Here is a 5,000-nt window from a genome sequence, read left to right as displayed (position 1 = left end):
TTGCCTGCTTTAAGCACTCTAATTTGTTCAAAGTAAACGTGCCGGCCCACCGAGACACTCACTCAAGAGCACCCTGGTAGGATTGCAACGGGGTCCGCCTCGGGACGCACGAGCACGCACGAGGCGCGTCGCACGCCTTCGGCTCGCCCCACCGGCAGGACGTCCCACGATACATGCCAGTTAAACACCGACGGGCGGTGAACCAACAGCGTGGGACACAAATCCAACTACGAGCTTTTTAACCGCAACAACTTTAATATACGCTATTGGAGCTGGAATTACCGCGGCTGCTGGCACCAGACTTGCCCTCCAATAGATACTCGTTAAAGGATTTAAAGTGTACTCATTCCGATTACGGGGCCTCGGATGAGTCCCGTATCGTTATTTTTCGTCACTACCTCCCCGTGCCGGGAGTGGGTAATTTGCGCGCCTGCTGCCTTCCTTGGATGTGGTAGCCGTTTCTCAGGCTCCCTCTCCGGAATCGAACCCTGATTCCCCGTTACCCGTTACAACCATGGTAGGCGCAGAACCTACCATCGACAGTTGATAAGGCAGACATTTGAAAGATGCGTCGCCGGTACGAGGACCGTGCGATCAGCCCAAAGTTATTCAGAGTCACCAAGGCAAACGGACCGGACGAGCCGACCGATTGGTTTTGATCTAATAAAAGCGTCCCTTCCATCTCTGGTCGGGACTCTGTTTGCATGTATTAGCTCTAGAATTACCACAGTTATCCAAGTAACGTGGGTACGATCTAAGGAACCATAACTGATTTAATGAGCCATTCGCGGTTTCACCTTAATGCGGCTTGTACTGAGACATGCATGGCTTAATCTTTGAGACAAGCATATGACTACTGGCAGGATCAACCAGGGAGCTGCGTCAACTAGAGCTGAGCAGCCGGCCGCCCGGGAGTGTGTCCCGGGGGCCCGCGCGAACACGCAAGCGTCCGCTCAATTATTCTGCAAACAGGAGGAGGCTGAGCTCCCCTGCACAATACACCTCGAAACCCTCTCAGGTCCCGGCGGCGCGCAGCGCCGTCCTAAGTACTTGGTCGGGTTCGAGAGAGGCGCAATCGCCCGGAGTTTGGCGAGTAGACGCTTTAGGTGCGACCACCCGTGCTCCCAACTGAGCTTGCCGCTGCCGACAGAGGCCCGGGAGCGTGCTGTCGTGGCATTGCCGGCGGGAGACAACACGCGCCACCTACGGTGACCGGCAGCTCCAACGCCAGCGCCACAGAAGGACAAAAGCCCCACTTGGGTGCCGAAGCGAACTCTCCCAGCACAGCGCACGCGCCAACACGTCCGCACAGCTGCGATACAAACCACCTGCGAGAACCGCAGAGGCGACCGAGCAGCAGACGGCGTCGCGGCGCCGAGCGCCGGGCGGCGGCGCATCCTCAGCGCACACAGTCCTCAATCGGACCAGCACACTGCAGATGTCCACCGCGCTTCGCACCGGGCCCGCGAGGACCTACTTTGGCCGCACGGCGCCGCGTGCAGGGTGCGCCGGCGCGCAGCTGCGCCGCCTGCCGCCTCCGTCGGCCGGCGCGCCTGCCACTGGCCGCCCCCACCAGCCGGCTGTAGCGCGTGCGCCCACGCACCGCGCGGCCAGCACGCCGGGAGGCCCCCCCTCACCGGCCGGGGACGGTCCCACCCAGCCACCGCCGCGTATCGCTTCACACCCAGATGCCATTCACGTTCGTGGGCATGGTGGGTATCGCTGGAACAACCGGTTGGTAGCTCAACCGATCGTCGCCATCACTGATTCACCTCTAGCGAGAACAACCGCACCACAACGGTTTACCAGTTGTTCATTTGCATAACGTCACCAGCAAACGTAGGCGTCCATCGCCATTTGCAAATTCAACGATTGTTGCATGCCTGTGTCAGGTGTCACGACACACTATGTCTGCCCACATACACGCAACAACATGTGCACGCTTCGCGAACACGTGGAAGGTGGCCCCCGTACGTATGCGATGTCCATTGCGCGAACGACTGTCAACCGGCCTCTGTCGCATGTCGCAGATGTGGAACGCAGTGCACCATGCTATCACGGTGTGTGAGAAGAGACGACTACGTCTGACAACACGCGCCACTACATCAACAGACGGCTCATGCTGATCGCCATCCAGGGCATACCACACTGCAATCCAGCTCTTATAGGGAGACGACACGTAGCTGAGTGCACAACATTTGGACCGCATGGTTCGCCGTTGTTGGCGCAGTCGTTGTACGGTCACATGTACCACGATGTATCATTCAGTACATGAGGACCAATGTGCAGTACAGTGTGTGATTTGGACGTACAACATCAGCGGACAGTTGACACAGGCCGTACCACAGCGTAGGCTAAGTGCTTCGCACATGCGAATGCCAATGAACAACTGCAAATGCCAATGAACAACTGCAAAGGGCATTGAGCATGTACGTCCTGCTGCCATCCACATTACAGTGTATAGCTGCAAGGTGTTTAACATGAAGCGATACACTGGGGACCGGGCAGTGCGAGTAGCAAACTATATTGCGGGGGTTGCAGTTAGGCAACACTACACTAATTTAACGCGTCGTATGACAATTACAGAGCAGGTTAAGGCCCAACGTGTGTTGGGTTAAGGCCCAACGTGTGTTGGGTTAAGGCCCAACGTGTGTTGGGTTAAGGCCCAACGTGTGTTGGGTTAAGGCCCAACGTGTGTTGGGTTAAGGCCCAACGTGTGTTGGGTTAAGGCCCAACGTGTGTTGGGTTAAGGCCCAACGTGTGTTGGGTTAAGGCCCAACGTGTGTTGGGTTAAGGCCCAACGTGTGTTGGGTTAAGGCCCAACGTGTGTTGGGTTAAGGCCCAACGTGTGTTGGGTTAAGGCCCAACGTGTGTTGGGTTAAGGCCCAACGTGTGTTGGGTTAAGGCCCAACGTGTGTTGGGTTACGTTAAGGGGCAATGTGGGTTACGTTAAGGGGCAATGTGGGTTACGTTAAGGGGCAATGTGGGTTACGTTACGGCGCAATATAGGTTACGTTACGGCGCAATATAGGTTACGTTAAGGCGCAATATCGGTTACGTTAAGGCGCAATACAGGTTACGTTAAGGCGCAATACAGGTTACGTTAAGGCGCAATACAGGTTACGTTAAGGCGCAATACAGGTTACGTTAAGGCGCAATGCAGGTTACGTTAAGGCGCAATGCAGGTTACGTTAAGGCGCAATGCAGGTTACGTTAAGGCGCAATACAGGTTACGTTAAGGCGCAATACAGGTTACGTTAAGGCGCAATACAGGTTACGTTAAGGCGCAATACAGGTTACGTTAAGGCGCAATACAGGTTACGTTAAGGCGCAATACAGGTTACGTTAAGGCGCAATACAGGTTACGTTAAGGCGCAATACAGGTTACGTTAAGGCGCAATACAGGTTACGTTAAGGCGCAATACAGGTTACGTTAAGGCGCAATACAGGTTACGTTAAGGCGCAATACAGGTTACGTTAAGGCGCAATACAGGTTACGTTAAGGCGCAATACAGGTTACGTTAAGGCGCAATACAGGTTACGTTAAGGCGCAATACAGGTTACGTTAAGGCGCAATACAGGTTACGTTAAGGCGCAATACAGGTTACGTTAAGGCGCAATACAGGTTACGTTAAGGCGCAATACAGGTTAGGATAAGGCGCAATACAGGTTAGGTTAAGGCGCAATACAGGTTAGGTTAAGGTACGACATAGGTTAGGTTAAGGTACGACATAGGTTAGGTTAAGGTACGACATAGGTTAGGTTAAGGTACGACATAGGTTAGGTTAAGGTACGACATAGGTTAGGTTAAGGTACGACATAGGTTAGGTTAAGGTACGACATAGGTTAGGTTAAGGTACGACATAGGTTAGGTTAAGGTACGACATAGGTTAGGTTAAGGTACGACATAGGTTAGGTTAAGGTACGACATAGGTTAGGTTAAGGTACGACATAGGTTAGGTTAAGGTACGACATAGGTTAGGTTAAGGTACGACATAGGTTAGGTTAAGGTACGACATAGGTTAGGTTAAGGTACGACATAGGTTAGGTTAAGGTACGACATAGGTTAGGTTAAGGTACGACATAGGTTAGGTTAAGGTACGACATAGGTTAGGTTAAGGTACGACATAGGTTAGGTTAAGGTACGACATAGGTTAGGTTAAGGTACGACATAGGTTAGGTTAAGGTACGACATAGGTTAGGTTAAGGTACGACATAGGTTAGGTTAAGGTACGACATAGGTTAGGTTAAGGTACGACATAGGTTAGGTTAAGGTACGACATAGGTTAGGTTAAGGTACGACATAGGTTAGGTTAAGGTACGACATAGGTTAGGTTAAGGTACGACATAGGTTAGGTTAAGGTACGACATAGGTTAGGTTAAGGTACGACATAGGTTAGGTTAAGGTACGACATAGGTTAGGTTACGGTACGACATAGGTTAGGTTACGGTACGACATAGGTTAGGTTACGGTACGACATAGGTTAGGTTACGGTACGACATAGGTTAGGTTACGGTACGACATAGGTTAGGTTACGGTACGACATAGGTTAGGTTACGGTACGACATAGGTTAGGTTACGGTACGACATAGGTTAGGTTACGGTACGACATAGGTTAGGTTACGGTACGATATAGGTTAGGTTACGGTACGATATAGGTTAGGTTAAGGTACACATTGTTGTAAGGAAAGGTTTAATGGGGGGCGGGGCGGGGCGGCCGGTTTGTTGATTGTGATTATAGTAAGTGGATGCCTGCGGCATCATCTGATTTGCCACGTCAGGATGCACCTTTGGCTCATGACAGGCGGCGCTCTCATTCCATGCTTGTGGCAGACCTGTGTCTTTCATTCCTGCCATTGTTTGTGTGCTGTGAGAGGAGGCAGTATTGTGATGTTGGGTGCACCCCTGTGTAGGACATGTGTGGGTGTTGGTGGCTTGGCTGAGCAATGGTGGTTGTCGGGTGGGTGGGATATTCTGTTTTCTGAGTGGACCTCCCAGT

At 52.3% G+C, this 5,000-nt stretch overlaps 1 non-coding gene across 1 annotated transcript in view; it reads right to left on the bottom strand.

Moving 5' to 3' along the window:
- LOC124574468 overlaps positions 1-876 on the bottom strand; it is a 1,910-nt gene extending 1,034 nt beyond the window's left edge. The window contains exon 1 of the ribosomal RNA XR_006972291.1: positions 1-876. This exon is cut by the window's left edge and continues 1,034 nt beyond it. This is a non-coding gene — a ribosomal RNA (small subunit ribosomal RNA).
- Between the last annotated feature and the right edge of the window lie 4,124 nt (positions 877-5,000).

This window comes from Schistocerca americana, unplaced genomic scaffold, assembly GCF_021461395.2.
Source record: "Schistocerca americana isolate TAMUIC-IGC-003095 unplaced genomic scaffold, iqSchAmer2.1 HiC_scaffold_215, whole genome shotgun sequence".
Taxonomy (NCBI): Eukaryota; Metazoa; Arthropoda; class Insecta; order Orthoptera; family Acrididae; genus Schistocerca; species Schistocerca americana.
Note: the sequence above shows the minus strand (reverse complement) of the source record. Positions and strands in the feature narration are given on the sequence as shown.